Raw genomic sequence first — 20,562 nt, 5'->3', positions numbered from 1 at the left:
CTTCAGCCACGAATAATATATTCTCCTTTTTACAAAAGCCATCCAACTCTGGGTAACTTTTCGATTCAAACAATGTAGAAATCATGTGCTTTTGAGGCGAAAAGCTCATCTAGCTATGTTCGGAGCACGTGTTCACCCGTAAAGGACGTTCCTTGAAGGCTGTTCGATAGAGAGCGGAAAAGGTGAAAATCTGCGTTTCGAAGATCTGTTGAATAAGGTGGCTGAGGAATGCCTTCCTAGCCCAACTGCTGTACAGTGTTTTTTGTCAGTCTACCAGAATTCGGGCGGGCGTTATGTGTAGTATCACTTCACACTATCTACCTGGTCTTTACTCTGAAAGACGTCTCAGTTGTTGGCAGTAAATGTCAGCAGTGATGGTTACACTTCGAAGAAGCAATTCACAGCACACCCAACGTCGCTTTGGCACCAGATGTATAACATTATCTTCTGTCGATGAGCGCAGGTCTTTATGCGGGGAGTTGCTGCTTTGTCTGAGCTCAACCATTCCTTCCTTTTCCTTATGTTAACATAAAGGCACCAGTTTTCGTCACCAGTAACGATAAAGTATATGAATGGTCGCGATGACGAGCAAGCAGAAATGTATATGTAGCCATCCGCTGATTTTTGTGATTTTGGCTTTGAGAATTTTTCAACCTTACCCGTCGGATGCAAATGTCACATGTCTGGCAGTTATTGAGTGCCCTAACGTAGTTCATTGTGGATTAATGTGTTTAAATGATCTTCATCAAACCGAAAAGATCTTCCTGAACGTGGAGAAAAGAAAAAAGAAAATGCTTTTTGCTACAGTTGCAGTGCACAGAATACTGAAATTCAGCTACCATGTGCATTATGTGAATCAACAAGGAATTAAAGGTAATTGTGACAATTATTCTCCCTGAACTGTATGGATTACAATTTTGCTATACAAGAAATATCATTTTTATCGTCAATATTCTACTTTGTTTACATTTATACATATTCCACAAACACAGTTACTTGGTGGACAATAATGATCTAATTTTTATCTCAAGATAAACGTTATTCTACTTCACTTTACAAGTTATATATATCTGAAAGAAAAATATATATTATAAATGGGTCTCTTGATACAAAAAACAATTAAAAAATTAACATAGAAGAGCCTACTCCTATTTTGTTGCATAATCCATGCAACAATAACTGGTACTTACCACATAACTTCAACTTACACTTATGTTGGATCTAGAATACCGGAGACATTAAATCACTATTTTCCTTTTAATGACCATGAAAACAACAATTAAAAAAAGATTCAAACAACACTTGTTATGCATGCTTTGATTGATCGGCATTCAGACAATACCCAGCATTTTAATCAACAGACGAACAAGAATCTGAGTGAAGGAAACTGGAATATCATTTAAATCTGTAACATTTAAGACTGCTACACTCAAACAATTTTTTAAACATAACAGCATTTAAAACACACAATATGATGTGTCATCTTCGTACGATGAGAGAAAAAATCAACAATCAACTTCAACAGTAATAAGAATTTTATTAATTAATTTGCACTACTGCCACTGAAAATTCTTCTCAGATTATGTTGCATGATGAAGGTACCATCCATTATTCAGCACATTGACGAACACTTAAATCTTCTTGGGGGTGGAGGCGGTGAAGGGCAAATAAATTTCTCAGTGTTAGGCTGTGAATTATTCTTGGATATTAATCCCAACTTATGAACAGTGTACAAGGATGGTAATGCCAGCCCTGTAGCCTCTGCTGCTTCAGTGGTCCTAGTACTACAAAGACTGACATCTAGGTATTTCGGGATGTCACAGTGCTTCCCAATGCCTTCTAGAGTGATGTCTGCTAGTTGGGTGCAGCCCTTTAATTCCAGATGCTTAAGTCTGCATAGGCATTGAATGAAACTGAGGACACCCCTATCAGCAATATTATAACAATGGCTCAGAATCAACGTTTCAATGCTGTGGTTATGGACAGCTAAGTAGGACAAACCAACATATGTTATATGCTGACACTGACTGAGATCCAAATACCTGAACTCCTTGAAACGAAAAGCATATTTCAGGCTGACATCTGTGATTTTGACATTAGTAAGTCAAAATGATCCTTCTTAAAACGAGGAGACCACTTTCTTGCCGTGCCCTGCCCTATGGCATTATTTGTTTCTGGCTGCCTCTGCTGCTGGCGTCTCTCTATTGAAGTCAAACAGAAAATTATGTCGTAAATATTCCGGTTTCTCCACTTGGCACTCCATTTTCTAGCGTACACAGCTCCACTCATTGTCTCCAAATGGCAAAATTACAGTATGTAAACTCTAAAAACAACAGTGAACTACAAATAAAGAATGTCAATCGATAGATAAACCAATAGCAACCGGAATACCGACATGCAAAACAAAATGCTACAACTTATGCAACAAACCAATAGCTACGGCCCCAACACGAGCCTCAAGAGATGAAATTACGAGGGCAAATAATTTCGTGTTTCGTTAATAAATCATTCTGCTTGCTTTCCAAAACTCTTCTAGTCAACTGCAATGCAGTTTTGCAGATTCTGCATAATTAGATTCTCACATTAATTTATATTCAAATTTTATTAGCAAGTGGGGTGGCGCAGTGGTTTAACCATTAAACTCGAATTCGGAAAGAGTGAGATTCAGATCCCCGGTTGACGATCCTGATTTAGATTTTCTTATATCTGTTATCAAGGACACGGGTCTTAAAGATCTGAAATACACACGGACGATTTTGCTTCACATCCCTGTTCATACAGAATTATTGTACCAGCTAAAGTGATCAAGTCATCCAGCTCTAGCCAGTCATTCTTCCTGTTTTAATTTTCTTCTGCGACCAATATATCCTTCAACCTGCGCCTAAATAACTTATTTCAAAGCGGGAGTGAGAATGTGACAGTCACGATGTCCTTGTTTATTAAGTATTCGTCCATGACGTACTCGTACGTCACGAATTCTAGCTCATTGGGACACACGAATTTTTTTCCGAAGACAGTCTTCAAGATGAATCTCATGTAGTTACGGGCACGTGAAGCAGTACGGAAAGTATATAAGCGAAGCTGAATCGGATGGGAAATCATTCTAGCCAAGATGCGGGCCGCAAACGAGGAATTCCGCCGACATGATTGACTTCGACAAGCGATTGTTATGGCTTAGCTTCTGGGAATTGTCGAAGTCAGTGGGCTTTCTGCGCCTTATGGTCGTGAGCATCTGTTACAGTGGCTGAAGGACGGAAAAACCATTATTAAGCAAAGTAAGGACGTCAGTGCCCCGTTACAGACTGTTTAGCTGTAAAGCTGATTTGAGGAGAGAGTACAATGCTGGGGCAGATCCACATGTTTCGCAGCACATCGCTCTGAACACGTTGGTGAACGCGGGGCCCCGAAGCAGACGTTCACTACGTTTTCCCATATCGATCTAACGACGGTGTCGATTACTATTGCAGTGGTCACGCTTAAATGATACTGTACCGTGGATGAATGGGAACGTGTCGTCTGTTCGGATGAAACTCGTTTGTTGTTACATCACGTCGATAGTCATGTCGGGTTAGACGATCCTCCAAGCGACCGACTGCGTGTTTACGCTGCGCGCCACGGACTCTGGCGCTATCGGGAACATCCACCTGGCCTTCGATGAGACCTTTGGTATTCATTGAAGGCTATTGCCTTCTGTGAAAGAGCTGAGCATTATTCCGGGCCGCCTGTATCTCTTCATGCCTGATATATACCAAGACTTCTTCCTGCGCGATAACTGTCCGTATCACAAGTGAAGAATCATGCTGCACTGGTTTGAGGAGCATGACGGTGACTTCACGCTGATGTCGTTGCCACCAAATTCGTGTGATCCAAACCCGACGAAACACATCTCAGACGCTATCGGGTGCCAGTACGTCGCACACATACCAGTAGTCCGTAATTTACGGGAGTAACGCGACCTGTGCGTAGGCATTTCGTGCCACACACCTCCGGAAACTTCCCAAGGACTTGGAGCATACATGTCTTGTAGACATGCTGCGCTCCAGAGGTGGACCAACATGCTATTAACCGGGCAGTCATAATGTTCTTTTTTTTTTTTTTTTTTTTTTTTCTAAATGCTCTTCAGTCTTCGCCTTTAGCTTATTTCTAAGTGGTAGTGGTAAGGTAACAAACACGTCTGATTGTTAGACGCCTTTCTCTCAGGCAGTCGTCAAGATATATTTCATGTAGTTACAGGTACATGAAGCGGTAAGGAAAGTGCATAAGAGGAACTGAGAAGGATGGGACGTCATTCTAGCTACAACAGAGGCCGCAAACGAGAAAATTCACTGGAATACTGTACAAAGGACAGCTTGTTACGGATCAGCGCCAGGGAACGAAAATACTGTCATGTGCTGACAACAGAGATCAATTAGCGTGGAAATACTAGTCCTTTCTTACAAAATTAGGCGTTTTCATCGAGACATGCAGCAATAGACAAATTGGAACAATCCGCATAACGTGCAAGAGGCAGCTGTCGCTTCGATCAGTAGGGAGGTTTAAAAATTTATCATTAATGATATTGTAGAGAGGTTTAAATATTTATCGTTAATTATATTGTACCGATAAAAGCCACACACTCCGTGTATGCTTAAGCGGCAGAACGATAGCCAAAAACACAGTGATCTGTCGCAGTATCTTCAATGCAGCTATTAAATTAGCCACATTTATCTCCTGATCACGATAACATCTTCCTCAAAAATCAGTTTTTTTCTTAAACGGACGAAATATTTTTTTTCTGTATGAAAACGCATTAAATTCATCTACAAGATAAATATTTACGGAAATAATTCAAATGGTTCAAATGCCTCTGAGCACTATGGGACTTAACGTCTGAGGTCATCAGTCCCCTAGAACTTAGAACTACTTAACTAACCTAAGGACATCACACACATCCATGCCCGAGGCAGGATTCGAACCTGCGACCGTATCGGTCGCGCGGCTCCAGACTGTAGCGCCTAGAACCGCTCGGCCACCCCTCGGAAACAATTGCTTCCCTTGAAATATTGTAAAAAAAAGTTGTGACACATGATAAAAATATTTTGCTTCGCATTCATTGAGTAAAGTGTCACGATTTTTTGACTAGAAGGATATATGATGCTGGTAAGACCACGGAGGCCCAACTCTCCAAAAGTAAAATAATTGACTATGTAGGCAGAGGTGACAAAAGTCATGGGATACCTCCCAATATCGTGTCGCACCACCTTTCTGCCGGACTAGTACAGCAATTCAGCGTGGCATGGACTCAACAAATCGGTAGAAGTCCCCTGCAGAAAGATTGAGCCATGCTGCCTCTGTGGTATACACAGTTGCGAAAGTGTTTCCGGTGCAGGATTTTGTGCACGAACTGACCTCTCGACAATGTCTCACAACCGCTCGATGGGATTCATGTCGGGTGATCTGGTGACCAAATCATGCGCTCGAACTGTCCAGAATCTTTTTCAGACCAAACGCTAACAATTGTGTCGTGGTGACTTGGCGCATTGTCATCCATAAAAATTCTATCGTTGTTAGGGAATATGACGTCCATGAATGGCTGCAAACGGTCTCCAAATATACGAACCTAACCATTTCTAGAGAATGATCGGTTCAGTGCGACCGGAGAACCCAGGCCATTCCATGTAAACGTAGCCCACACCATTATAGAGCCACCATCAGTTTCCACAGTGCCTCTTTGACAATTTGAGTGGGGTCTGTGACATACTCGAATCCTGCCATAAGCCTTTACCAAAAGAAATGGGGATTCAACTGAGCAGGCCACGGTTTTCCAATCGTGTAGGGTCCAACCGATACGGTTACGAGCCCAAGAGAGGCACCGCAGGCGATGTCGTTCTGTTAGCAGGGGCACTCGCATTGCTGGTCTGCTGCCACAGCCCGTTAACGCCACGCGTCTCAGCACTGACGTAACAGATACGTCCACCGCACGTCCTACAATCATTTCTGCGGTTATTTCACGCAGTGTTGCTTGTTTGTTAGTATTGATAACTCCACGCACTGCCTTTTTATACCTAGTTACGCGATCTACCGCCATCTACACGTGTGCATGCCGATATCCCATGACTTTGTCACCTCAGTGTATATTACTCACGCAGACAAGCAGAGTTCTCAGACCTGTCACGGGCAGTTGTTGATAGTCCCTAAATATGACGGGACTATGACAAGTGGACGCTACAAGGCAACGAAATAGAATAAAAATAAGGAACGTTACAGCAGTGGTTATTTTGTGTCGTTGAGGTTCCCTAGCGTGCTATCGGATGGTGTCGCTAAAATATTAATGTACTCCGACATAGCTGTTACTCGTCACCTTCAGGCGACATTATCGCGTCTCAGTGGAAGGGTCGAGCAGAGCTACAGATGTTCCATTATAGCAATCACCAGAGGGTGCTGTTCCCAGCGCGCCGGAAATAAACAACATCGCTTGGCACAGATTCACTCGTGTTTCAGGACGACAATATTAACGACCTTGTGTGATTTCACGCCCACTGTCGACATCGCCATATAGAGACGATAAGTACGTGCTTTGTCAAAATATTCTCTTCACTGTCACAGTTACTGTCAGCTGCCGCTTTCGAGATCGTTAATGACGTTTCACGAATTGGCGTACTTACAGAAGGTCGGTAACCTAAAATCTGAAACGTGACACCGGAGCGAAGGAGAGATGGACTGTTCTCATAAATGGGCAAGTTTTGTGTAATGATCAGAATGGTTTACTGAAAATCCCGGTTACCTAGTATAGCGATCAGCAATATAATTTCGCTCGCAAAATAAAATAGGTACCGCATTTTGTTTTCACTTTTTTAGAGTTTTTAATGCAGTTCTGGGATTTTTAGGGGTAGGCTATTTCATACAAATATTTCAGCCAATATGCTGTTCGTAGGTCATTAATATGGATCTTGATCAAAATGGTTCAAATGGCTCTGAGCTCTATGGGACATAACTTGTGAGGTCATCAGTCCCCTAGAACTTAGAACTACTTAAACCTAACTAACCTAAGTACATCACACACATCCATGCCCGAGGCAGGATTCGAACCTACGACCGTAGCGGTCGCGCGATTCCAAAGTGTAGCGCCTAGAACCGCTCGGCCACTCCGGACGGTATCTTAATCAAACACAGCAAGGATTTGTATCGGATTAATACTATACACACGACTTCATTTTTCCAAGAGAATCAAGTAATCCCGAAGCATTAATCTGTTCCTCCTCACAACTTATTGCTGTGACCTGTAGCTTGAAATAAATTAAACACTTTAAAAGCCATTATTCTTCTGCAGTTACCAAGTTTCTCGTATCTCCAAACCGGACTCTTTACTTCTGTTCCAGGTTCACCACAGCGACGTCCTAGTGTCGACATGCCGTCTGTCATGAGAGTTCTCGGTTCTTTCTTTGCTCTGGCGTAAAGGTAAGAAAACTTGCAGGTAACTGAGAGTTACAGTAAACCACTATGATCATCGCAGAAAACGATAATCTCAAATCTATTATTCACATACAAGCGCCAAAGTGAAACGGCCTATTGGTTACGTTCGTGAACAGTGTTAAGGTGGTCCTGGGTTCGTACCCATTTTCGTCCAATCCCTGTCATAGTGAAGATGAAGATTCGTGATTAGTTGAGATAGATTGAAACTGTCACCGTGATTCAACAAAATTATACATTACATATCAAGTAATTTATCTGTGCTAATTGGGATATACCATACAATCTGAATTCAGTTTTAGTGTCAAAAATAAGTTTTTATTTCCTGACGTTTGGTGTAAGAAAAGCAAGATTCGCACTAACTTATACCGGTGACATATTCAAAAGGAAGAACGTCTCTGTCACAATATTCAGTGAAACATTTTTTTTTAATAAAGAGAGAATATTTTGAAGATAACGCTGTATCAAGAAGCATCTTTTTTGTCTGTAACGTGATTAAAAGGCTGTTCCAAGATCCATCTCTCGTACAACAGTATCCATGCTTAATTTTATCTGACGTCACACTGATCAACCACTCAAATTCACGTTCTTTAAAAATTTGTTTTCTGCAATTTCATATCAGCACACTACGGCACTTATCACATTTATCGACCTAGTGACGCTCCCTGCGTTTGAAGTACAACTTTTAAATATTCCATAGTGACATCCTCCAACTTAATCATGCTGAATTTCTAGCTGTAGCCACTTTTTGCTGCGACTGCCTCAATCTCTCTCAGGTGTACCTCTGTCTCACAACCACTAACATACTCTTTGATCGTAAGACCCGCGCCTGCATCGAGGGCAAAAGTGAAAATTTCAATAGACATATTTACATGCAGTTATTCAGGATAGCCACTAAAAACTTGAATGTGCATGACAGGATGGGGACTTGAGGGTCCTTTCTCCCGAACGTAAGTCCAGAGTCACTTCGTTCAAACGTTTCACAAGACATTCGGGAAGGTAAAATCTCTACGCGATTAGAATGGCTGCGTTCTGACGTTGCTCGATCGTGCCCATTATTGGAACCATCATCTCTGGAACAGGATTTTATGGTTGACGGATAAGCTTCCGGTTACAATCCTTGTGAAGGGAGAGTATTTGGTCAGCAAGAACGGAGAGGTGGTTACGTGACATTCCGGGACACCAGAATTTTTATTATTGTCGTTGTCATATCACATTGTTGATAATGATGCATTTGCTTTATGGCCTCATGGGAGCAATTTGGTAGTAGGAATCGGTAGTGTTATGGCTTTCACACTCGCCATTTCTCTCATAGCCTTCCGCACGAAAATGCACTCCACATGCATTCATCGCAACCCCTGACATTAAATACACTTAAGATACTTGACACGCAAGCCGCCGAAATGGGGCCAACGTTGATGAGTATCTTTTGGTTTCTTAAATTACAAAGAGGCATTCGTCATCAAGCCGCCCTTTGACTGAGGAGAAATGTACAATGTGACGTCCCTTCTTTACCACGCGATCTGTTCGAAGAAATCCTTGAGAGCAGTCAACACAGAGTTATATTCTGTGGCACATACATATAGGAGTAAAAAGTAACATGGACGAATCCAAATAGAGCTCGTTACGACTGTTTAGGTAAAAAAACATACTACAAGAAATTATTATATTACAATTGATGGAACCAAGCTAAATCGACGTGTAAGCCAGAAAATTGCCACCAACTACCCGATTAAAAAAATAAGCATAATTCGGGATATTGGGACATTTATTGGGATACTTCTTTGAATGTACAACGTATCTGTGAAAGAGATCGTATACAGGCTTCTTGTGCATGTCCAAGTTTTGGTGCTACACAGATGTCTGGAATATCTAAACCAAGCCGATAAGAGAGAGAATATTCAGAGGATGCTACCAAATAAGTAACAACCAAAACAGTAAAACGATAGTTCGGTCACCACGAAGGTGTTAAGCAGCAGCTTAAGAAGCTTCCAGTTGGCTCTATCAACGTCAGACAATGTCACATACCTGCTCAGGAAAATTCTCATGTAAATCAAAGTCAGCTTATAGTGAACCTTTGGTACGTGAAATCCGAGATCCCCATGCAAATTGATTAAAGGCATATTGAGTGTTCGTTCGTACAGGTACATACTACATACTTGCATACTGATTTAGAAAGAAAGTGTAAAATAATTTCACCTACGCTTCATGTTAGTGTATCCAAAGGGATTCTCATTTCTACAGTTGTACTAACACAATAACTGAAACTTTAAGGCAGATACTCATTAAATCAATCCAAATAAAGCGGTGCAATTATTAACAATTAAATGATACTCAGCGGAGGGGTGGTATGTTACGGACCACATATAATTACCCTGGTTAAGGTTAACTACAGTTGACCTAAGACGACTCAAGTGAATATGTGGATGACTCATTCGACTTGGCCACATTCGATTTCGCCTTTTTTTGTCGTTGCTGGAGTGAGATTTACGAGGTGTGGTTAGAAAAAAACCGGACTAGTACTGGTGAAACAATAAAACGAATGCAATAAGGCTGAAAGTCGCGTGGCCTGTCACGTGACTCTCGCTCCGCCTACTGCTCGAGTTTCATCTGCCTCCTGCACTCAGTCTGCCCGTGGCGTCTGTTTTAAGTAGTTGACGTTTTGTCTGTGCGTCGGAAAATGTTGAGTGTACAGAAAGAACAGCGTGTTAACATCAAATTTTGTTTCAAACTAGGAAAATCTGCAAGTGAAACGTTTGTAATGTTACAACAAGTGTACGGCGATGATTGTTTATCGCGAACACAAGTGTTTGAGTGGTTGAAACGATTTAAAGATGGCCGCGAAGACACCAGTGATGACACTCGCACTGGCAGACCATTGTCAGCAAAAACTGATGCAAACATTGAAAAAATCGGTAAACTTGTTCGACAAGATCGCCGTTTATCAATCAGAGCAGATTGTTAAACGGCGATCTTGTCGAACAAGTTTACCGATTTTTTCAATGTTTGCATCAGTTTTTGCTGACAATGGTCTGCCAGTGCGAGTGTCATCACTGGTGTCTTCGCGGCCATCTTTAAATCGTTTAAACCACTCAAACACTTGTGTTCGCGATAAACAATCATCGCCGTACACTTGTTGTAACATTACAAACGTTTCACTTGCAGATTTTCCTAGTTTGAAACAAAATTTGATGTTAACACGCTGTTCTTTCTGTACACTCAACATTTTCCGACGCACAGACAAAACGTCAACTACTTAAAACAGACGCCACGGGCAGACTGAGTGCAGGAGGCAGATGAAACTCGAGCAGTAGGCGGAGCGAGAGTCACGTGACAGGCCACGCGACTTTCAGCCTTATTGCATTCGTTTTATTGTTTCACCAGTACTAGTCCGGTTTTTTTCTAGCCACACCTCGTAAGTCATAACCGACCATTTCTCGTGAGACACAGGAAGTTGGGATCAAAAAGTTGTGTACGAGCGAGAAATTATTTTATCCAATCCTTTTGTGGTCATTTATAATTTTTTAAATATTTGTTTGTAATAGAACTTTTTCATGATGATTCAAACAGTAGTTCGTTACTTTTTGTTAATAGCTTTACACTTGGTGTGCATGATTTTTCAAGACCGCTTGTGTATTATTTATTACAGATATCTTGTCATCTGTAACCAAACGATGTTCATGAGAAATTTTGTTGGGAGTTAACACTTCATCGACAATTTAGATTGTCGCGATATTTTAACCTATATTCGTTTTTACTTACGTTTCCGTGTGGCAAGCCCTCTTATTCTCAGCATCATGGTGAGGTGTCGTGATGCACACCTAAACATAACACGTATTTTCACAAATAAGGCCATAAAAGCACTTTGCACTTCACCAAAACACAGTGTAATTGTGTCCCAGCCCAGTTAGGGTTCATTTGTTCACCAGAGAGTTCGGCGCCAAATTTGAATTATGTTTACATTTTATCTTAGCGCGTGTGTGTGTGTGTTTGTGTATGTGTGTGTGTATGTATGTGTGTGCCTGTGTGTGTGGGTAGACATTATCTGTTTGTGTTGTCTTTTTTGTTGTTGTTTTTGTGGTGGTCTTCAGTCCTGAGACTGGTTTGATGCAGCTCTCCATGCTACTCTATCCTGTGCAAGCTTCTTCATCTCCCAGTACCTACCGCTACCTACATCCTTCTGAATCTGCTTAGTGTATTCATCTCTTGGTCTCCCCCTACGATTTTTACCCTCCACGCTGCCCTCCAATACTAAATTGGTGATCCCTTGATGCCTCAGAACATGTCCTACCAACCGATCCCTTCTTCTGGTCAAGTTGTGCCGCAAACTCCTCTTCTCCCCAATCCTATTCAGTACCTCCTCATTAGTTATGTGATCTACCCATCTAATCTTCAGCATTCTTCTGTAGCACCACATTTCGAAAGCTTCTATTCTCTTCTTGTCCAAACTATTTACCGTCCATGTTTCACTTCCATACATGCATTAAGTTTCTTTAATGTCTTAAATCGTGCGTCCCTGCAGAGTATAGTGTACTCATTTATGATCAGTTTTCCTTATGCTATTGCCTTTTGTATGTGGAAGTTTGCTGCATAGGCTGTGGCTGGGTTTTAGTATTCTTAAGTCTGTCTGTTTCTATTGTAGTTGAGTGGTGATCGTGGGCTATAAGGCGGTCAGCAAATGTGCTATGGGAGCTGTTGCTTTATAAAAATCTGAGATGTTATGCATATCTCATTTTGTAGTTTCTGCATGTTCGTCTTATGTACACCGACTGGCAGGTGTTGCATGTGAGTTCATATATTCCTGATCTGTTACATTTAGCTGTAGGTGTTTCTTGTCAGCTGATATTTTTCTGTGTTGTTTTCTCTGTCCTGTATTCTATTTGGAGTCCCTGTTTCTTTAATATGTTGCCTATTCTGTAAACAACTTTGTTACTGTAGGTAATTGTGTGCTGTTTCTTGTGTTGGTCTGTGTTGAGTGAGTATTTCTGTGTGTGTGTGTGTGTGTGTGTGTGTGTGTGTGTGTGTGTGTGTGTGGTATGTTCATTTTTGTACTGTTTACATATTTTTTGATTTAACTTGTCTATCAAATGGGTATCATAACCATTTTCTACATCTACATCTACATCTACATCTACATTTATACTCCGCAAGCCACCAAACGGTGTGTGGCGGAGGGCACTTTACGTGCCACTGTCATTACCTCCCTTTCCTGTTCCAGTCGCGTATGGTTCGCGGGAAGAACGACTGTCTGAAAGCCTCCGTGCGCGCTCTAATCTCTCTAATTTTACATTCGTGATCTCCTCGGGAGGTATAAGTAGGGGGAAGCAATATATTCGATACCTCATCCAGAAACGCACCCTCTCGAAACCTGGAGAGCAAGCTACACCGCGATGCAGAGCGCCTCTCTTGCAGAGTCTGCCACTTGAGTTTATTAAACATCTCCGTAACGCTATCACGGTTACCAAATAACCCTGTGATGAAACGCGCCGCTCTTCTTTGGATCTTCTCTATCTCCTCTGTCAACCCGATCTGGTGCGGATCCCACACTGATGAGCAATACTCATGTATAGGTCGAACGAGTGTTTTGTAAGCCACCTCCTTTGTTGATGGACTACATTTTCTAAGCACTCTCCCAATGAACCTCAACCTGGTACCCGCCTTACCAACAATTAATTTTATATGATCATTCCACTTCAAATCGTTCCGCACGCATACTCCCAGATATTTTACAGAAGTAACTGATACCAGTGTTTGTTCCGCTATCATATAATCATACAATAAGGGATCCTTCTTTCTATGTATTTGCAATACATTACATTTGTCTATGTTAAGGGACAGTTGCCACTCCCTGCACCAAGTGCCTATCGGCTGCAGATCTTCCTGCATTTCGCTACAATTTTCTAATGCTGCAACTTCTCTGTATACTACAGCATCATCCGCGAAAAGCCGCATGGAACTTCCGACACTATCTACTAGGTCATTTATATATATTGTGAAAAGCAATGGTCCCATAACACTCCCCTGTGGCACGCCAGAGGTTACTTTAACGTCTGTAGACGTCTCTCCATTGATAACAACATGCTGTGTTCTGTTTGCTAAAAACTCTTCAATCCAGCCACACAGCTGGTCTGATATTCCGTAGGCTCTTACTTTGTTTATCAGGCGACAGTGCGGAACTGTATCGAACGCCTTCCGGAAGTCAAGAAAAATAGCATCTACCTGGGAGCCTGTATCTAATATTTTCTGGGTCTCATGAACAAATAACGCGAGTTGGGTCTCACACGATCGCTGTTTCCGGAATCCATGTTGATTCCTACAGAGTAGATTCTGGGTTTCCAAAAACGACATGATACTCGAGCAAAAAACATGTTCTAAAATTCTACAACAGATCGACGTCAGAGATATAGGTCTATAGTTTTGCGCATCTGCTCGACGACCCTTCTTGAAGACTGGGACTACCTGTGCTCTTTTCCAATCATTTGGAACCCTCCGTTCCTCTAGAGACTTGCGGTACACGGCTGTTAGAAGGGGGGCAAGTTCTTTCGCGTACTCTGTGTAGAATCGAATTGGTATCCCGTCAAGTCCAGTGGACTTTCCTCTGTTGAGTGATTCCAGTTGCTTTTCTATTCCTTGGACACTTATTTCGATGTCAGCCATTTTTTCGTTTGTGCGAGGATTTAGAGAAGGAACTGCAGTGCGGTCTTCCTCTGTGAAACAGCTTTGGAAAAAGGTGTTTAGTATTTCAGCTTTACGCGTGTCATCCTCTGTTTCAATGCCATCATCATCCCGGAGTGTCTGGATATGCTGTTTCGAGCCACTTACTGATTTAACGTAAGACCAGAACTTCCTAGGATTTTCTGTCAAGTTGGTACATAGAATTTTACTTTCGAATTCACTGAACGCTTCTCGCATAGCCCTCCTTACGCTAACTTTGACATCGCTTAGCTTCTGTTTGTCTGAGAGGGTTTGGCTACGTTTAAACTTTAAATACAGTAATATTTCCTTTGTCTGCTCTTGTTAATATGGTATTGTTCTGTTTTAATTTTTGTTTTAGCTTGTTGGCTGTGATTTCCTCTGATGTTCTATGATTAGAGACAATTGTCGATTTGTGTGTTCTGATTATCTCTGTTATTTCTGCAGCTACTAATTCTCTTGTCAAGTTTGCATTAAAATTTGGTGTGCTCAGTCTTTCTTGTTCCTTTAAAATGTGTTCTGATTCTGTTATGAGGTTTTCTTTTTTTTGTATGATGTGTTTGTGTTACTGTTGTGTTTTGGTCCTTTTTCTAGTAGGCCCTTTCCTTCTTTCATTAGATTTATGTCTGTTAGTTAATGATTCTGTCGTGGAGTTTGTATTGTTGGTTGTGATTGTTTTTAGTGCGTGTGTTTGTGCTGTTAATTACACTGTTGAGTTTTCTGTTTTGTTTCACCTGTTTTTCTTGCATTACTTTCTGTACGTATGCCTTTCCACACTCTGTTATTTCCTCAAAGTGGGCTGGTATTGTAAATTTGTTGACATATTCTAAATGTGTTTGGTAAAGTTCAGTGTTGAGCGACTACATTTTAGCATGTAATTCCCTAATTTCTTGCTTTAGTCATAAAAAAAATCTCCACTTTCTTTTTCACTTTCTTTGGTGCAGATGACATGCTATTCACAGATTTTTTGACATAGTCTGGAATTACATTATTACCTAGCCAATTTTTATTAAACTGTATATTGAGAATGGTCTTCTGTATATTCATTACGGTATCCCTGTATCTGTTGTAGGGGTTGCTGGGGAATACCTGGCTGGGCGATGAGATATTCAACATTTGGATTTGCAGCTCCTTATGTTTACCCTGTTTGCAGGATGTGAGGTCCACCAGTTATGCAAAACACCGTTTTTTCCAAGTACCCAAACATGTTTCAGCACCATTGTGCCATCATCAGCGGGTTTCCGTTTTATTTAATCTCTAATGTGAACATTTTACACACAAAAGGAACTCCATGTAAAAGGCAATACAAACAGCTAAGAATTGTACAGAAAGCACACACACACACACACACACACACACACACACACACACGAAGGTAAAATGTAAACAAAATTCAAATTTGACGCCGAACTCCATGGTGAATGAATGAACACCAACTGGGCTGGGACGCAATTATACTGTGTTTTGGTGAAGTGCAAAGTGCTTTTAAGACCTTATTTGTGAAAATATGACCGTATTTGTGAAAATACGTGTTATATTTAGTGTGCATCACCACCTCACCATGATTCTGAGAATAAAAGGGTTTGCCACACGAAAACTTAAGTAAAAACGAATAGAGGAGCGAAATATTGCGACAGACTAAATTACGTTTAGATGATAGGTTAACTACATCAACATCGTTTGGTTGCAGATGACAAGATGCCTGTAATAAATAACACACATGTGGTCCTAAAAATCAACCACACCAAGTGTAAAGGTATTAACAAAAAGAACGAACTACTGTTTAAACTAAATATCCACATAATTTTGTAATCATTTAGTAAAAATGTTCAGATTAGATGAAACGGAAACCCACTGATGATGGCACAGTGGTACTGAAACATGTTTGGGTACTTGGAAAAAACGGTGTTTTGCATAACTGGTGGACTTCACATCCTACAATTTTAACTGCAAACACGGTAAACACAAGGAGCTGCAAATCCAAATGATGAAGAAGGAATTAAATTTGAGACTAGGATTGGGAAAGATGTTAGCTTTCACAACGCTCTGTTAAGATGATTGAGATGAAAATTGCTTCCACAAAAGAATTGTGTTGTAATAGGAAGAATGACAATTAAATGTACAAGGTTTTCTAATTACATGATATTACTAAATGAAAATGAAAAGGCAGTAACCAGTGTTTTAAAATACCTGAACACCATCTGCGAAGAATAAGGAATAATGTATCTGAAGAAGACTAAGGCAGTCGTTTTCATAAGGATATCGAGAAAGTAAAAATTAAATATGATGTGGGTTAGTGGAATAAGTAGTTAACTTCACCTACCATTAACACGACATGCCGTCATACACACAAATATGGTAGACCAAATGAAAACCACACAGATGGAGAAACGTTGTCAAACTTTTATTAAATCAAAAATAATTCCAATCATTGTTAATACATTTGTCTCTCTGTGAGACAAGGCGGCAATGTTCACAGAACCATTATTGTACCCAGGCGTGCACCACATCGTTTGAAGCAAATCGACGGACACTAACGTCTTTCTTCAGGGTCCCAAACAGTTGGGAATGGGATGGGGAGAGAGAGGGGCTACGTGTTGCCAATGTTGTTTTGACTACAGTGCAGAGGATTATGGGTGAATTATTTTTTCCTTCGTGGGCGACCACAGCCATGTAGAATTTTTTAATGAAATTTTCGTTATTTCACTGTAAATAGTTGACTTATTTCACCATCATGATTTTGGCTTTATAGGATGCGAAAATATTACAATATATAACTAACCCGTCTGTGACGTGTCATCGTATGTTTTTTCTACGATAATACGTTGTCACAGACTTGTCAGACGTGTTATACAGGATGCACCTGAGAATGACTATTAATTCCAAATCATGATTTTGTGAAATAAATAAACAATTTATAGTCAATTCAAAAAAACTTTTTTCAGAAAGCCTTACACATTCTTCATACAGTCCCGATCTCTCCTCAACCGATTTCCGCATTTCTGGAGTCCTGAAGAAAGACATTCGTGGTCGCCAATTTGCTTCGGATGAAGGACTGCAAGCCTGGGTAGAATCGTGGTAACGTAGGCAACAGAAAACATTTTTCCGTTAAGTCTTGTCTCACAGAGCCATAAAGTAACTGACACAATCAGTATTTCCATCATTGTGTAAGTTACTGAGCTGTAAGGGGGGAGAGCCTTTGTTTTATGACCATCGTTCAATTAACCTGGCCACGAACGACGGAAAGCTGGTTTTAATTATCTCATGTATGATGTTGTCATTTAAAGAAAGATAGGAACGATAATATGAAGCCGTAATGGCTCCAACAGCAGTCAAGAATGTTTTATGACCTGCAGATGGCTCAGTTGTTAGCCGAAACGAGTAATCCACTCAAATAAAGAAGATTTCATGTGCGATATTGACTTCAAGAGTTTCCAAGCCATAAGGGAATTTTTAAAAAAAGCTTCAGATCGTGTACTTCCCGGCTGACAATATCAATAAGCTTAACCAAATATAGATGTTAAATAACCCCATAAAAGAGAAAGACCCGTGAAATAGAACATTTATTCAGGGCTTATCGATATTTTGCAATATTCTTTCAAAACAAGCAAGTTCCCTAAATCACTATAAGCCACTGGCTTAAATAATTTAATTCAAACTTCGTTTTAATGCATCTTTAAATGTAATTTTTCAGAATTTTGCCAATCGGCACCCACCATCACACAAAGAAACACACCTAGCACAGAGTAACACAAACAGATAAAGAACACATGTCAACACCGGACTGCAAGTGGCTGCTGGTAACCATTAATGAGGTTGGTTAATCGACATGCAATAGATTCACTATTCCTGCAGTTATTAAAGAAACTGGTAATATGAGCCCAGCCCCAAGTACCTTTGCTACGCTGTGACGAAACAAGCGCTCATTACTTATGATGGTGCCTGAGATGGTCCTTAACTCAGTACTAAGTATCGCTAAGCAGACAACCCATGCCGTTAACATTAAGTTTGTACTTAGACTGTCGTTCACTAACCCGTTTATCCTAAGGCGGTACTAGCCTGAGATACTAATTTTAGTTTAGTTAACAATGGGGATTAGCCCCTCTCACACAGCTGTTAGTGTGGGTCGAATAACCCTTAAAATATAACCTCCATTGGAAATAGACTGTGATCAGCGTACCAACGCAGCTCACCACTGGGAATCTATTTGTGTTACAGCACTAATTTCGTAAGATGCGTTAGGATCTTATCACTGCACGTGTATCACACTAACGAATATATGCCGGGTGTAACTACAAACGACCACTGACTGACAAAATTTCCTCCAAGGACTCAATTATTGAAATAAACGAAGCAGTCACAGCCAGATAACGATAATAACAAATTAGTCCACTCACAGGCGTGCTATCACTCTTTCTCAGCACATCTGAAATTCGATAAAGCAAATTTCTCACCACAAATGAAATTTGATAAATACAAATAGAGGCAACAACCCAACATACATTCAGCAGAGTCCAAACGACTTCACGTCCCTCAGACGTAGCATTCGGAGTGAGCCTTACCGAGACCACAGACACAATTGCCGTGAGCAGCTGTCTAGCCAACGATGGCGTGACAACACTCACTACGTTCCCAGTTTCTCAGGTAAAAAACAGCCAACACAGTCAGTACGTTCCCCTTGTATAACGCGCAGGATCTCTCTCCATCGATCGACAGCCTCCGCGGAACTAATAGCGACGGTAACAGAGGATACAGCCGACCTCTGATACCAGTGTCCGTAATACAACGACGTAAATTAAACGCAGAGTCCGCACAGTAACCGAGAAGTACAACTAGCAACTAGGCTTTCAAGCGGATTGCAAGCGACACTAGAAATGCATATCCGAAACACGACTCACGGAATTGTGGAAATAACTGCCTCTTACAATAGGATTTCCCAAAACATGATATCACTGTGGTTCGGAAAAATACACTCACACATACAGTAACCGCCTTCGCATGGAGACCAGCTAGTCCGTAGAGGCAATGCTCTAAACAAATTGGCCGCGCGGAGTTGCCGCCCGTTTACGGCGCCATATCACGGATTGCGAGGCCCCTCCCACCGGAGGTTCGAGTCCTCCGTCGGGAATTGGCGTGTGTGTCGTTCTTAGTATAAGTTAGTTTAAGTAGTGTTTAAGTCTAGGGACCGATGACCTGAGCAGTTTGGTAGCTTAGGAATTCACAGAAAAATGGTTCAAATGGCTCTAAGCACTATTGGACCTGACATCTGAGGTCATCAGTCCCCTAGACTTAGAACTACTTAAACCTAACTAACCTAAGGACATCACACACATCCATGTCCGAGGCAGGATTAGAACCTGCGACCGTAGCAGCCGCGTGGTTCCGGACTGAAGCGCCTAGAACCGCGCGGCCACCGCGGCCGGCTAGGAATTCACACACATTTGAACATTCTGTAAACAAGTTGGCCGATTTTCCTTGGTGCTCAGAGCTCACTGCGGTCCGCAACCATCTACGGATCTCTAGGTCGCCGAGGGCAATTCGGCTCGTCATACTAGATACAAAAGTGCCCAGTAAGAGCAATCAGTCCGACAGTCATATACGCCATGTATGAGATCAACGGTTACACTATTCCGCAAAACCGTAAGTGGCATCGACTGACCACCGTATCCGCAGTAGTCGGTAGGACAAGAGAAACCCGCCGACTCAGGCACAGTCCCTCTGCCGGTCCAGGGAAACCCCTGCCAGTGCTCCCGACAGCTGTAAACAGCTCCCTGCACAAATGCGGAGACTCAGCAGTTACGGCGCTTACTTTACTAACAACAAACAATTTACTTTTTTCATCTGTCACGTTTTCATTTGACTGACCCTTATAAAAGTGGACGTTTGTGTGTTTCGCATCTCCTGCTAAACCGCTGTATCGATTTCAACCGCATTTACGAAAAAAATTACTCATTGTTTTTGAGGAAACACTGTGGGAATAAATACCACCTAGCTCGCATAGAGAGGCGACCGGAGATGAAACTTTTTGGTAATGTAGTGTTGCCCGTGACATCTAGTGTGAAATGGAGGTAAAATAAGGGGCTGCGTTTCACAGGATTAATGAGAATAGACAAATGCTAGAAACGGGTAACACATAGGAAACAAATGTTCTAGGAAGGTGAAAGTGAAAACAGTACATAGCTAAGAATGGATTGGAAGGGATGATGATAGGGAAGAGGACTAGAGGAATAAGAAGATTCCACCAAATTTGTGTAATCAAGATAAATGCATCACATTCAGCTATGACAATTGGGAGGACTGAAGATGATAGACTTGCCTAATGGGGATAATACACCAGCATCATCATCAACGTCGTCGTCAACACCATTTATTGTCCTCTGCCGGACTTTCGGTACCTTTGACAAACATTACATCAGATAC

The 20,562-nt window shown here is 41.4% G+C and overlaps 1 protein-coding gene across 1 annotated transcript in view; it reads left to right on the top strand.

The window, feature by feature from the left end:
• The window catches only part of LOC126253330 (LIM domain only protein 3-like), a gene marked incomplete at its 3' end in the record, with an annotated part of 1,158,153 nt that overhangs the window by 369,125 nt on the left and 768,466 nt on the right, over nucleotides 1-20,562 (top strand). The window contains exon 2 of the mRNA XM_049954595.1: nucleotides 7,359-7,437. The remainder of the gene's footprint in view (nucleotides 1-7,358; nucleotides 7,438-20,562) is intronic.

The sequence above is a fragment of the Schistocerca nitens genome, chromosome 4 (assembly GCF_023898315.1).
Source record: "Schistocerca nitens isolate TAMUIC-IGC-003100 chromosome 4, iqSchNite1.1, whole genome shotgun sequence".
Classification (NCBI taxonomy): Eukaryota; Metazoa; Arthropoda; class Insecta; order Orthoptera; family Acrididae; genus Schistocerca; species Schistocerca nitens.
The sequence above is the reverse complement of the archived record's forward strand: the minus strand, read 5'-3'. Positions and strand labels throughout refer to the sequence as shown.